We start from the raw sequence: 16,098 nt of genomic DNA, 5'->3' as shown, positions 1-16,098 counted from the left end.
TTAATTTATAAATAACCATGATGAACTTGTTTTCAATATAATAAGAACATAGTACAACATTTTAAAGATTATATGTTTTCAATGTGAAGGTTAAGGAGGCTTCAACTGCTTCTGATTTGACACAAATGCTTCAGAATAGAGGGTAGAAATTGGAGCTCATTGTGTACCTGTTTCTAGGAGCCCAATATCCTGCCCCAAAGATTCATGAAAATTCCCCGCCAGGTCATGGGCCATTTTTCAGCATCTTACACAGACACCTTTCTCCAACCTTGGCCTGCAATGAGCAGGGCAGGAGCTGGAGCTATCTGATAGAATTCCAACAGTGCAGAAGGGGGCCATTCAGCCCATCAAATCTGCACCGGTCCTCTGAAAGAGCACTCTACCAAGGCCCATTCCCCTGCCATATCCCCGCAACCCCATAACCCCACCTAACCTACAGATCTGTGAACATTAAGGGGAAATTTTATCATGGCCATCCACATAACCTGCACATCTTTGGACTGTGGGAGGAAACTGAAGCACCCGAAGGAAACCCACGCATACATGGGGAAAACGTACAAACGCACCGTCACCCAAGGCTGGAATTGAACCCAGGTCCCTGGCGTTGTGGGGCAGCAGTGCAAAACACTGTGCCACTATGTTGCCCATGCAGAATCTTTCTCGGGCTGTGGCTCAAGTGGCAGTCACCACTGAAAGGAAAGATTTTATAAAAAGCAAATAATTAACAAAATATTTTCCAATGGTGCCACACCTTCCCTACCTCCACAGTACTCCTGAATGTTACTGCCAGCATGATAGGCATGATTATCATTATTAAAACACACTTTTCCCCCCTGGGTCAAGATAGTCCTGATGGGGTAGCTTTCCAGAATTTCTTTTTAGCCAACCAACCAAGAACTTCCAAAGGGCTCAAACAAGCTGGTGGAATTGGTAGGCAGGTGGCAGATGAAATTCAATATGGAGAATTGTGAGCTGATTCATTTTAGTAGGAAGAACATAGATTGACAATACAAAATGAAGGATCCAAGTCTAAAGGAGGTGTAGGAGCAGAAGGAGTTGGGTGGATATGTGCATAAATCATTGAAGGTGGCAGGACAGGTTGAGAGAGCAGTTAATGAAGTAAAAGGTGTTCCGAATATAGAGTATAGGAGCAAGGAAGTTATGTTAAACGTGTATAAGACCCTGGTTTGTCTCTCTTCAGGACGTTTTTTTTAAAAAATGGCAATAATCTAAAATATGCTGACTTTGAATATGTCCGGAGTAAATTCCCAACAGTTACTTAAAGTTAAGTTTAATTCAACAATACTGTGACTGGTACCACAAAATGCAAGTGTTTATCTAAGATTCAAATTTTCAATGCCCACAATTCATGATTCAGATTATCCACTTCACCAAATCGTGGGCAGCGTGCCTGATAGAAATCAGGGGCAGAATTCTCTGACCCCCACCCGCTGGGTCGAAGAATCGGTGCGGCGGGGCGCGAATCGCGCCACGCCGCCCCGACGCCGGGACGCAATTCTCCGCATCTTTTTTCTGATTACATAGCACAGGCAGACGTTGGCTCTTTGAAGTGGAGTCTGAACTGAAGTAGGCAGCACGGGCCGGCGAGCTGAAACTCCGGCCCGGATGGGCCGAGTGACCATCATCAAAAAGCCGGCGGGACCTCGGCGTTGAAGTGTCCTGGGGCGGCCTGTGGGGGGGGGGGGGAATGGCCACCCCGGGGCGGGCCAGCCTCTCTGCTCCCCAGCCTCCTTTCCTCCGCGCCAGCTTCTGTAGCCCTGCGCCATTTGGCTTTGGGGCTGGCGCGGGGAAGAAGGCCATTGCCCGCGTACTAGTTGCCGCCGGCCCAACTGCGCATGCGCAGACCCCGCGGTGATGGGTTCAGGCCAGGATCGGCAGCTGGAGTGCCATCCTAGCCCCCTGTGGGCTGCAGAATGGGGTCCCGCTTTTACTCCGGCGTCGGCACTTAGCCACCCAATGGGAGGATCCCGCCCCAGATTTTCTGGTTAGCTACAGATAAGATAGATAAAAGGTTTAATGAAGAAATCCTGGTTGGAAATATCCTTAAATCCTTAAGAGTAATTAACTAAATCAAAATATATTAACCATGAGAGTGAGAAAAAGCTGAATACTTGGGAATTAATCAGATAAGACTCAATGTTCACATTTTGCAAGTTGTTTGAAGACTGCTAGTGAGTGCAAGGCCAAATAGCAGAAAAGATGCTTTGTGTTATGGAAAACTGGGCTGACATACCAGTTCCGTTTCGATGGTAATGGCTCGTCAGCCCATAGTGATAATTTCTGGTGGGAAATGTGTTTCGCTCAGACCATCATGGAAAATTACAGAAATCGTTTATCTCTTAAATTTGACAGCCAGACTCTTCGATCGAATTAAGTGAATATAAATTAGTTAAAATCAATCACAGCTGGAAAGAGGGAGAAATGTTAAAGATAGTAATCTCCTTAAAAAGATCTGGGGCGGGATTCTCCCCTACCCGGCGGGGCGGGGGTTCCAGCGTAATGGAGTGGTGGGAACCACTCTGGCGTCGGGCCGCCCCAATGGTGCGGAGGTCTTCGCACCTTTCGGGGCCAAGCCCTCACCTTGAGGGGCTAGGCCCACACCGGAGTGGTTTGCGCTCCGCCGGCTGGCAGGAAAGGCCTTTGACGCCACGCCAGCTGGGGCCGAAAGGTCTTCGCCGGGCGACGGAGGCGCGGGAGCGTCAGCGGCTGCTGACATCATCCCTGCACATGTGCAGGGGAGGGGGTCTCTTCCGCCTCCGCCATAGTGAAGTCCATGGCGAAGGCGGAAGAAAAAGAGTGCCCCCACGGCACAGGCCTGCCTGCGGATCGGTGGGCTCCGATCGCGGGCCAGGCCACTGTGGGGCACCCCCTGGGCCCAGATCGGCGTGCGCCCCTCCCCAGGACCCCGGAGACTGCCCGCGCAACCTTGTCCCACCGTTCAAAAGGTGATTTAATCCACGCTGGCGGGACAGGCATTCCAGCAGCGAGGGTGGGCCCGCCGACCGGCACGGTGCGATTCCCACCCCCGCTGACCGGCGCGACGCCTTTCCCGTCCCCGCCGAATCTCTGGTGGCAGAGACTTCGGGACACGGCGGGGGTGGGATTCACGCCAGCGCCCGCCGATTCTCCGACCCGGCATGGGGTCGGAGAATCCCGCCCCAGTTGTCAGGATGAGAACTGGGGCGTCATTCTCCGCCGGCGGGAGTCTCCGTTTTGCCGGCGCCCGGGGTTTTCCCGACGGCGTGGGGATTTCGCCCAAGATTCTGTTATCATTCTTACCTAATCTCTGAAACCTATTCTCTTGCTTGCTTTGCAAATCGCCAGTTTTCTTTTGTTTAAATTACTCAGTCATTTTTAATAGTGTGTATTATGATTTGAAGAATTACCGAGTTGTATTTTAGAACTCAACCACTGTATTTGCTAAAGACAATTGATCTGATTAACTTGTTGCAGGGCTTGTTGGAAAATTTCTAATTTTTGTATTGAAAATTGACTTTACTGACGAATAAATTTTCAAATAACTTTACCAATATCGCAGCCTGGAATCGCTGTTATTTGGGAACTAAGAAAGAATAACGCACACCCAGGGTTCCGAATAGACGCAGAGCTCCATCAGTGCCCCTGAGTTTTCAACATGCGATCCTGACAGACGAGGTTAACTATAGGGAATATGGGTACCCTGAATTACTCACTAAGTAAATATTCAAACACCGGCCAAATTATTTTTTGGCGAGTGGCCATTGAGACTGGTGTAGGCCTTTAGTTCAAATATCTGGTAATGATTCTGGGGTTTAATTTAAATGTGTTGAAGAGCAAAGAAACAGATCACTACAGCTTGGGGATTACTGTTTGTGTTGTAATATCTGAATCTTTCTTCATTCTCTTATCCGTGATTCCAATGGTGGCATTAAAAAATATATATTTTAGATGTTTTTATTGCAGAGAGCATCTTTTGAATCCTGTCTTTTCTTCTGACTTTGTTTTCTTTAAAATTCCATTGCTTTTTGCTTGGATATTCTACTGTGCATTTGCTGAAAGTAACGACAGTGATTGCTGTGTCACACTTATTTTTCTACATCTGTGAGTCTCACAGGAGGTGAATAAACTCAGATCAGTTTTCATACTACTTACTCTGATTACACTTGCCCTCCCAGCTCACCTAACATGACTGCAAGACTTGCAGTGATAATGTAGTATTTATCAAAGATGGGCTTTTTAAGTGGATCAATACGTTAGTCTTCGTCTGGGTGTTCAGGATTTGAAGCTTGGAATAGCTGACACAGTGGTCATACTATAGTGGCTTGTGGTAAAACATTCCTCACTAAGCTATTTTAATGTGCTTATCTAACTCAATAAGGTTAACTGCATTTGCCAGCATTAGGGTCAATAAAATGTGTACTTGTTCAATATCAGAACTCACTTCAATGTTAGTTTGTACTTTCCACTGAGTGTTGCCATCGTGTTGCTAGAAAATGTTATTGTATATAAATCTTGTCAGCTGAATTACATTTTGATGTTGAAATAAAAGTGTACCAGTATACAGCCAAGTGCAGTCTAATATTATTGCTTTGGCATGTATATTTCATGTATCATGTCATAGAACTCTACTTGAACATTAGTGAGGTTATGAACAATGATGTTGAATCAGCAAAGTTATTTTATATATGATAGCAATTCATCCATGAAAGCAACTCACTGGGCATGAATTTGAAGAAAACGTATTTGTAAGTGCAGTTTAGTTGCACTATGGTTTTTTTCCCCAATTAAGGCGCAATTTAGCGTGGACAGTCCACCTACCCTGTACATCTTTGAGTTGTGGGGATGAAACCCACGCAACCACAGGGAGAAAGTGCATACCTCCACACGGATAGTGACCCAGTGCCGGGATTGAACCCGGATCCCCGGTGTCGTGAACATAATTTGTACCATTTTGCAGAAATGTTTAACAGTTTAGGTATTTGAAAATGGCATAACTATTGTGGATGCGCAGGGATGTATCTATATATACATATATCTAAAATGCTAAAATTAGTTGAAATTGATCCTAGTTCTACTGGAGTGGTATTCATTTCAATTCACAAATATAACTTATTATTTAATAAGCATTTGAGTTAAACATTTGAACTTTTATATTCAAAATATCTGGACACTTACAGCGGAAATTATATTTCTCTTTAAAAACATCATGTAAGCACTTCTTTTTGAAAAAAAACATGAAGGCTGGCATTTTGTGATCAGAATGAACTGTGCGATTCATTTGCTAACTCCAACAGATACCCATAGGCTTCTTTTGAGTTGCAGCTTGTTGTCATTGGGTGTCTGATCCAGGGTGGTGCCTTCCATAAAGAATCGGTGGACTGAGTGAGCAAGCCAAGCAACAGTGTGGTTCCCAACTAATCAGATTGAAGAATTTTCACTGAGACAGAGGGCAAAATCTTGTTGAAGTGTCAGGAGACTCGCCTTCTGCCTGGATAGCCGATCACAGATCCATGCTGCTTCTAATCAGGCAGAGGCGGGCCTACCAGTGGGCCTCCCTCTGGAAGTCTTGCAGAGAGAGCCAGGACAAAGGGAGTCATGTTCTATCCCTTTTAGGAACAAATTCCCTTCAGGCCACTTGTCTTCTGCTCCCATTCTGAACACGGTCCTCTTCCCAAAACTCCAAGATCACCTCATTGCCACCCTGTGATCAACATCCCTCCACCTATGGGTAAGTGCCCCCTCACCCCTCAGACCAGTGATCTCAGAATTGCCTGATTGAAATCCATTTGTCACAATTATTCCCAATCATGAATTCTATCAATATCACGTATTACTCATACATTAATGCAAAGCAGATTCAGCATTAGTGCAAAACAATTATGGTACAAGACAGGAGATTGGAATATGACTGCTGAACATACTGCACATTGCATATTGAAACTTGCTCAAATAGCTCATCTCACACTGCTTGAAATTCACCCTTGGTGTGGTGTAACTGCGTCGTGTGCAAAGCCAATCCTGAAAAGCTTTCAGATAGTCCATTGCGTTAATGATAATGATAATAATAATGATAATCTTTATTATTGTCAAAAGTAGGCTTGCATTAACACTGCAATGAAGTTACTGTGAAAAGCCCCTAGTCGCCACACTTTGGCGTCTGTTCGGGTACAAGGAGGGATTGTACCTCAGTGTACTTGCAACAAGAGAAGAATTAGGAGCAGTAGCAGGCCATTCGGCCCCTCAATCTGAAATTCAATAAGATTATGGATGATCTGATTGTGGCCTCAACACCAGTTTACACTTCCATTGCTTACAATATCACCTATCTTTGAACCATTAACAAATTTGGATATGGGTCTATCTATCCCTTCATCTGAGTTGTTAACAAATATAGTGAATGGTCGAAACTAAACCTAGTTCCATGCAGAACATCAGTAGTCACATTCTGCCAATTAGAGCAACTCTCCATTATCCGTGCTCTCTGTCTTGTTTCATTCTGCCAATTTCCTCACTGGGTCAATAGTTTCCTTTCAATTTAAGGAGCTTAAACTTTAGCGAAGGGACTCTGGAAGTTCACAGAAATAAAGGGGGGAATTCTCCACCCCCTTGAGACGCGTTTCTCGGCGGCAGGAGGTGGCATGCTGTTTCTCGGTGGCGGAAGGTGACATGCCATTGACCAACGGTGAGAGGTGACCTGCTGTTGACCGGTGTTGAGGTCTTCTGGTCCCTCCGCTGTCAAAGAAAATTCTCATTGAATCCACCCTCCACTGCTAGGAAACCTGCAGTGGAGATTCGCCGTTCGCAGTACCGGAAGATTCCGCTGGCAGAAATGGCTGGAAAATTCCCCCCTCCCCCCTCCCCAAGTCTATAGCCATTCACCTGCCCATTACTTTGAACACGTCTTCAAAATATCCTAGCAAGTTTGTCAGGCATGAACTGGTCTGCATTTAAGCCAACTGTGTATGATCAGCTGAAAACTTTCAAGGTGTTCTGTCACTCTATCCTTAATAATAATAATAATAGCTTATTGTCACAAGTAGGCTTCACTGTGAAAATCCCCTAGTCGCCACATTCCGACAAGGTCGATATGGGAATTGAACCTGCGCTGCTGGCCTTGTTCTGCATTACAAGCCAGCTGTTTAGCCCACTGTGCTAAATTTTATGATTAATTCTAGCACTTTCCCAACAACCAGTGTTAGACGAACCAGTCCACCTTTCTGCTTCCCTTTGGCAAGTTTCTATTGCTTACATGGGGATTGATCAAAGGGGAGATTGCATGGTGGAAAGGCACTTAACTCCTGGATCCTACATTACGGAACTTGTTTTAGTTGCCAGATCCCCTGAGATTCAGGAATTTAATGATGCTTTAATGATAGACAAGTGTGGATGAGAACATTGGCTCGATCCTAATATAAACATATAGCACAGTGGTTAGCACAGTTGCTTCACAGCTCCAGGGTCGCAGGTTCGATTCCCGACTTGGGTCACTATCTGTGCGGAGTCTGCATGTCCTCCTCGTGTCTGCAAGGGTTTCCTCCAGGTGCTCCGGTTTCCTCCCACAAGTCCTAAAGATGTGCTTGTTAGGTGAATTGGATTTTCTGAATTCTCCCTCTGTGTACCCGAACAGGCACCAGAGTGTGGCGACTAGGGGCTTTTCACAGAAACTTCATTGCAGTGTTAATGTAAGCCTACTTGTGACAATAATAAAGATTATCATTATTATTATCATTATCATTAACACAATGGACTATCTGAAAGCTTTTCAAGATTGGCTTTGCACACGATGCAGTTACACCACACCAAGGGTGAATCTCAAGAACTGTGAGATGAGCTATTGGAGGAAGTTTTAATATGCAATGTGCAGAATGTTCAGCAGTCATATTCCAATCTCCTGTCTTCTAACATAGTTCTTTTGTACTAATGTTGAATCTGCTTTGTATTAATGTATAAGTAATAAGACAGCAAATGGAACAAAGTATTTTATTGGATTTCTGGGAAACAAGTGAGTTGCCAATCCAAACATTCTGATTGGAAATTCTATATAGATGGCCCAGAAAAGGCCATTTTACCAAAATCATTATGCCAGAGTTCTTAGCCAAGATTGCAACAATATTTGGCTCCAGCATGCACTGTCATCTCCAACCACTACCAACACCAATTAGTGTGGCTTTAACTGACATTTTTAGTAGTATACAAGATTTGGAACTACATTTTGAGGATCAGGAATTGAGGAACAAAACTCCACAATTGTGAACAAAACTAAATTGTTGGAATCTTTAAAATGGTTTTAAGTGATCCTTTGAGGGAATGGCTCAAAAGGAATCTTAAAAAGTCACAGATACACTTGTATTTCCTGGCAGAAGAGTTTCGGAAGATGTACTGTGCCAGTAGCTATTACTTGCTGGAAATTGTTGATCTGGAAAGTAAAGCATATGAAAAATAATAAAATTATCTAAAGCTTTGGCTCTACCCGCACGATTGTGAAACATGCAACAGAAAATTAGTATGCATGGCACCTGTTTTTTTGGGTGCTGCGATTGGCCTCAGAGGTGCCTGTGCTGCACCCGCACACATTCTGTTGCCCATTGTAACACATTAGTGAAAGTGTTAGGACATGTGTATTGAGTGACTGCCGGGAGTATGTAAATTAGACAGATCATCATTTACTTTCCTATTTCTTGATTTATTTTCCCTCCCTAACAACACTGTGGGTGTACCTACACCGCATATCTGCAGCCATTTCAGAAGGTGGCTAACCACCCCCATCTCAAGGGCAATTGGGGATGGGCAACAAATGCTGGACTAGCTGGAGATCCTCAAATCCCCTGAAAGAATTAAATTAAGTCTTGATGTCAGCACTGTCAATTTGGAGCTCAACACTCAAGCTAACATCATATCTTAATCATACATGGCTGAACACATGTCCAAGCCACAGGACGTTCCTCCAGCCATTCTATTCCAAGAGATTGGATTAGTTATACATTGTCTCCTACTATGGGCCGTTATGGTTGTATAAGTCTTTAGTACTCTCTAAAGTTCTTTTAAAGTTATTAAAGTCCATAAGAAGTGATGTGGCCAGTGGTGAAGTACCTGAACTTCACTCTTTAGCTATTGCCCAAGACATGAGTGCAGTAATAGGCACTGAGCAACTCATAGCTGAGAGACTGAGCAGAGGTGACACAGAGCAGAACAAGCTGCTAAAAGAGGAAGGGTTCTCAGCAAAATGGTCAAATCTGCCTAGGATATTCAGAGAGCAATTTCCCCCCCCCCCCCCCTTAATCTTACTGAAATCTGCCAATTGCTGCTACCTCAATTGCAACCTCAGACCAGGGCATGGGTTGCAGGGCATGGGTTGCATTGACAGTGTAGTTAAAGTGTCCATGACCTTTCATGCATTTGGCTGTTTGCAGGTTGGAACCAATGATAATTACAACATCCCACTGTTGTATCAGGGGGATCACTGATGCGCTGCATTTCCTAGAAAGATTACATTTAATTGTGAGAGAGCAGCAGACAGAGAATGCCTGGGGCTTTGCAAGGATAATGGTTTCCCCATTGTACCATTGCTGCACGCTCATCAATTTGCATGTGCAGCACCTCATCTCTGAGATGTACTGTAACCAAAAGAGATTCAACTTCCCCAACATCCAGACAATTCACAATCGTGGTTTCATATGTGAGCCTGAGATGAGTTTCCAATGACACATCCATGCCATCACAGGATTTGGCAGGACTTCCCACTTTTACACTCCAATCCCCTTGAAATGAAGGCCAACATTCCATTTGCCTTCCCAGGGATGTATGCACAACAGTCGGACATCCCCAGCCTCTTCGAGGACCACCCCAGGATGTCCAGTTGGTTCTTGGGGGATAAGGTGCACCTGCTAAGGACCTGGCTAATGAGCCAGTACAGAGGCAGATGACTGATGCAGTGACGCGATACAACGAGGCCCATGTGGCCACCTGAGCCATGATTGAGTCATGCATCGGACTCCTCAAAATGCAGTTCCAATACCTCGACCGCTCTGGTGGTGCACTGCAGTACACCCCGCAGAGGGTCCCCCACTTTGTGGTGGTTTGTGTCCTCCTCAACCTGGTACAGTAGTGGGCAACGTGTGTCTCTGAGCTAGTGGAGGGTGGGGATGGCAGCTATGCCGTGAAATAGGTGATCCCCTCAGATCTCCCCTCTGAGGTGTTCTCATGGGAGGGAGGGGGGACCACCCCGGATGGGCCGGCACCGTCAGATGGAGAACCTGCCGGAGAATGGACATGTGGTCAGTGGGAGGGATTGGGCAGTCTGTGTGGCATTAACAACTCACGTGAGACAGGCCATCTGGATTAGGGCCGGTCGATCCTCATCTCTGTGATGTACACCAACCTCTACGTCAGTGACCGATCTGTCCTCGGTCACCCCCGCAGCCTCCAGGGTCTGTTCCTCATCGGATGTGAGTACTCTGATGTCTGGCGCCTCACCGCCCATCTGGGCCCTCTCCCTTCTGTTGTGGGCCAACCTCTCCTACGGGGACACAGATAGGGCATCGTGAGCTGCATGCTTCGTTCATCGCGTGGGTGGAGGAGGAGGGAGAGCATGGGGTGGAAGGGATGATGGGGGATACCGTTGTGGATGGCACTGCTGGACATTGGTAGGCCAAGGCATGGTATGGTTCTGGGCGGGGGGCAGTACCAGGCACATAGATGTGGTGGGGAGGGGGCAGGGGTTGCGGGAGGGGGCGGTTCCAGGGGGTTGGTGCCAACCCACCCGTGTGGCCAAGAGGAAGTTGATCTTCTTACGGCACTGAGACCCGGTCCTTGTGACACATCCTGAGGTGACAGTCGCTGCTCCATTCCTCCCAGGTGGCTCCTTCCTCCCAGGTGGCACTGGCTGCCCAGTGGCTGACCTTCCTAGCCTCTCGAGAGAACAGGGCATCAGGCCTGGTCTCGACCTCATCCAACAACCTGCATCATGGAGTTGCTCTCCTCTGTGGCATGGCTGCGAGCTCTTTGGGGTTTGCTCTGCAGGATGTGTTTAAGTCCAGCTCTCCCTTGTTTGCAGGGATCTGGTGGGTGCTGTCCTGGCAAATTAGCCGATGGGACCATCATTTGCGGCATGAAGCCTGTGGGGCCTCATTGAGTGAACCAATTAACATTTTATACCAGTGGTGACCCAGGTTCAGCATCGGAAAGTACGTGGCAGTTCCCACTCGCTACCACACTTAACAACATTTCCCTTAACTCACACCCTCTGTCTTCTATCAGATAGCCAATCCTCTGTTGAGGCTAATGTACTACCCCCAACACCATGGGCTCTTATCTTAATAAGTAGTCTTTTGTGCGGTACCTTTTGAACACTTTTTGGAAATCCAAGTATATTACATCTACTGGTTCCCCTACATCTATCCTGCTCATTACCACCCAAAGAATTCCAATAAATATGTCAGGTAGGAATTCCCTTTCATTATGTCCTGCTGACTTTCCGTGATTATATTGTGCATTTCAAAATGATCTGCTATTACATCCTTTATAATGGCTCTGACATTTTCCCAATGCAGAACCTAAGCTAACTGGCCTATGGTTACTTGTTTTATTTGTCTCTCTCCTTTTCTGCATAAAGATGGTACATTGATAGTTTTCAATCCTCTGGGACTTTCCAGAATTTATGGATTCTTGGAAAACAACGACCAGTGCATCCGTCATCTCTGTAGCTACTTCCTTTAATATACTGGGATGCAACCCATCAGGTCATGGGGACTTATCGACCTTCAGCTCCATTCGTTTCATGGGTACTCTTTTCCTAGTAATCATTTTTGTATTTATTTCCTCCTCCTTTTCTGGCCCTTGATTATTTAGTATTTTTGAAATATTTTTCGTGCCGTCCATTGTGATGTCTGACACAAAGTATTTGTTTAATTCCTCTGCCATTTCCTGGTACCCCATTATTATTTCTCCAGTCTCATTCTCCAAGCGGCCTACTTTTACTTTGGCCTCTCTCTTCCTTTATATATATATTTAAAGAAGGTCTTGCTGTCCATTTTTATATTACTTGTGAGTTTACCCTCATTGTTTATCCTCTTCCTCTTTTTTTTGGTCATCCTGTGTTTGTTTTTAAAACTTTCCCAATCCTCTGGTTTACCAGTAATCTTTGCCATATTATGGATGGGATTCTCCAGCCTCCCAGTTCACTGTTTCCCAGTGGTGGGAGGCGGCATGCCACACGCTAGCGGTGGGATTCTGTGCTCATTGAAGCCACCCTACACCACTGGGAAATTCACAGGCAGGGGTGCACTGCGAGTGGGACCAGGTAACCCTGTCGCCAGCGAACGTCTGAAAATTCCAGTCTGTCTGGGTTTTTTTCAGTTTAATATTATCTTTCGCTCCCTCAGTTAGCCATGGTTGAAGAAAAATTTCCAAGAAGTCTGGAGTTAACGGAACAGAGGAAACTGGGAATCAGAAAATATTACTGTTCAGTAAAGTCACTGAGAGTTGAAAAGGCTTTGAATTGTGAGAGGCCAGAAAGGTATTCCAGTAGTGCCAAGGTTTGTGAAAAAGTACGATAGTTTAGGTGACACCATTTGAAATAATTGCGGAAATCTGTGGCTGGAACGTGAAATTTGTGCCAAAGCCTTTAAGAAAAAGGAAACCTTAAGGGAGAGGTGTAAAACCGGAAAGCAAAAACCTTGGTGGAAGCAGCAGAGGGAAAACTGCTTTAAAAGATGATTTGAAAGTGTGACTTTTGAACGAGTAATTTGAAACCACTGGTGTGGAAGCCAGAGTTCAGTGAGACAAGTTAGCTCAGGTATAAGAATCAACTGGGGCGACTTTGGGACGAAATCCACAGTCATCTTGTGCACTTAAAAGGGACTTTGTACATTATGAGACCATTTTAGCTTGTAATCCATATTAATCTTAACATTTGTGTAATTGTTGAACTAAGGAATTATGATTGAATCATAATCCAATTTTTTCATGTTGAAGAAATATTTTTTTCTCTGTGTTAAAATTAATTAGAGGTCCCGTGACTGTGTTCCTCTACGTTTTATATCAAAAAAGTAGAACATCAGGTCTGTTGTGCCAGTGTTCCATTTTGGGAACTTCTAGTTCAGTTTTCATACCAACTGGAACATAACACTGTCTCCTGTCAGTTATGTGGTGCTGCCTCTGGTTTTGTACCTGCTTGTCTTCTGCTCAGTGGACTGTGTTTGGGTGATGTGGCTGTCATGTTTGAATAGTTGATGAAGTGTCTATCCTGTGAAAACCGGGTATGAGATTTGCAGCAGTGATAAGTGCATGCGTATAAGTTGCGGTAATGAATGTATCAGCTCTGACTGATTGGAATTGTGGGTGGGTGAGTGATGGGGTGTGGTACATTGAGCAGTATGAGAGGCTCGTGGGCAGTCGGTCGGATATGGCATTTGATGGTGAATTTGCTGACCTGGACCATTCATGTGAGATCATTGAACTTTTTGTGGCATTACTATCAGGTCTTTGGGATTCGACTGGCAGCACTGACCACTACTTCTTTCTAGGTCATGTGGTGATATGCATATCCTTATATAACTGTACAAATTCATAAAGCCATTTATCATTGTATATCATCATATGGGGCAGGATTCTCTGTTAGCTGACGCCAAAATCGAGGCGTGCGATTAGGCGGAGAATAGCTACCGACGCCAAAATCGCGCAGGCATTGGTTTGACGCGAATTCGCGATGCTCCGTCTCCTCGAAAACAGCATCAATAACAATGCACGGTGTACATACTATAATCACCATTTGCATACCATTAGCGAGTCCACCCACGGTTTTCCACCTCCGATGGCCCAAGTTCCCGACGGCGCCATCCATGTGTGCTCTCAAACATCGTGAACCTGGCGTGGTGGCTGCTGAGAGAGAGAGGGGGGGTATGGACAGTGTCCAGCACCGCCATACTTCGCCGACAGTCATGCCGCTGGCCGGGGGACATCTGCCAGGGCCGGGGTGTGTAATGGGGGCTGGCCAGGAGGTGGGCTGTGGGGTTGAAGGTGGATAGGTATGCAACACCATTACCACAGCCGGCAAGGCTGCCATGCAGCTGCGCTTGCTGCTAACAGCCCGCTTTAAACCTGGTGCCCTGGGTCATATAGGCTGTATGCCCTCTGGCCCCAGCCAACTATCAGCTGTATGGGCCCTCCAGCACAACCTGTCCCATCTCTTCAACCTCAATCAGTGTGTGTGTGTGGGGCGTATATTGTTTATGTGTGGCTGCAGCTTGTCAGCTCTGCGATTGTCCATCGTGGACCCGGCGAAACCCACACTGTTTTTCAAAGGATTCAATGGTGTTCCACGCGGCACCGGTGCTAGCCCCTCACCGGTAGCAGAATCGGTGCAGATGCGGGGCCGATTTTTCTGACGTGAAAGTCCACAGATTCTCCGTTGGTGTCAACATTCAGTCACATGATTGACGCAACTCGGCAGTTGGTGGTAGCATGGATAATAGAACAGTCGGATTTAGAGTAGCTCCCTAGAGTCTTGAATAACTTTGTTTTTAGATCTGTTAGTTATCTTCCCATGTGCTTAACAATAAATAATCATTCTGGTTGAACGCATTCATGTTCTGTATGTGTCTTCATCATCAGGGAACCATGAAACACAACAGGTCCCTTCTGGGAGTTTTCTGCCGGTCCTCTGGATCCCCTATGGATAGAGGATACCGTTTGTCATCTCCAACTTCTTGCAGCACCAGAAAATCTTGGAGCTCATTCTCTTCCATGCTTTCTGCTTCCCAGATCAGAATCCAATGTATCATGACTTTTAGAATATGCACCTCTCCCTTTAAGATGTGCAAGCTGGCTTGAAGTAATGCAGACTGGCTGTTGCTCGCCTCTCCTGATTTTTGGCACTCCTGTTGAGATATGCAACCACTGAACACTGTGTTCAGCACTGATTGTATGCTACTTCAGATGCATGAGGAGCACGTCTTGGCTTCATTAACTCAAAAGTTATATCCAATGAAAAAAACAAGGCTTGAGATTTGATGTGAGTAAAAAGGCGATTTGTTTCACTGTGATCCTCCCCCTCCAGACACCATGTTGTAAGAGGGCATTAGCCACCATGGACTTCCAGTGGATTGATCTACGATTCTGCTTGGTAAAATACTGCAATGGTGCTGTTGCCCTTTGCAATATGGCATGTTCTTTGGGAACTGGGCCGACCGGTCCTTTGTCCCCTTCACTGTCAGGTCAGATTACCTGAAGGTGCTGGGGATATGGTTCGGAGCTGCTGGGGCGTGCACCAAAACCTGGGAGGAGCGCTTAGCAAAGGCAAGGCAGAAACTGGGCTGGTGGGAGCAACGCTCCCTCTCCATTGCGGGCAAAACCCTGGTCATCAGGTGTTACTGCACGTGGCGAAGATCTGGCCCATAACCCGACCCTACGCCGCAGCAGTCACCCGAGCCATCTTCAAATTCATCTGGAGATCCAAGATGGACCGTATCCAAAGGGACATCATGTACAAACCTCTGGAGAAGGGAGGGCGGAACGTACCCAACGCCGCCCTCATCCTGTTGGCCACCTTTGTGTCCAGCTGCATCAAGCTGTGCGTGGACCCCCAGTATGCAAACACCAAGTGTCACTACATACTGAGGTTCTACCTGTCCCCGGTGTTACAAAGGATGGGCCTGGCCTCATTGCCGCGGAACGTTCCAAGTAGTTGGACCGTACCGTACCACCTGTCCTTCGTGGAAAGGTTTTTGAAGAAAAACACCTTTGACCACAAGGAAATGAAGCAGTAGTCAGCACGTAATGTCCTTGAGGCCCTCAGGGAAAAGGAGACCGTGGAGTACGTTGGATGGTTCCCTGATCAGACTGCCAGAGTCATCTGGCAGAACGCCTCATCACCAGAACTTTCAAACAAGCACCAAGACCTAGCTTGGCTGGTGGTGACAAGGGCCCTCCCTGTCAGATTCTTCATGCACACCCGAAGGCTCTGCGCCAATGCACGCTGCCCTCGGAGTGGCTGTGGGGGAAATGAGACGGTCACACACCTCCTTGTGGAATGCGCCTTTGCAAAGAAGGTCTGGAGAGAGATGCAGTGGTATTTGTCAAGGTTTATCCCGAACAGATCTG

This window comes from Scyliorhinus torazame, chromosome 2 (assembly GCF_047496885.1).
Source record: "Scyliorhinus torazame isolate Kashiwa2021f chromosome 2, sScyTor2.1, whole genome shotgun sequence".
Classification (NCBI taxonomy): Eukaryota; Metazoa; Chordata; class Chondrichthyes; order Carcharhiniformes; family Scyliorhinidae; genus Scyliorhinus; species Scyliorhinus torazame.
Note: the sequence above shows the minus strand (reverse complement) of the source record.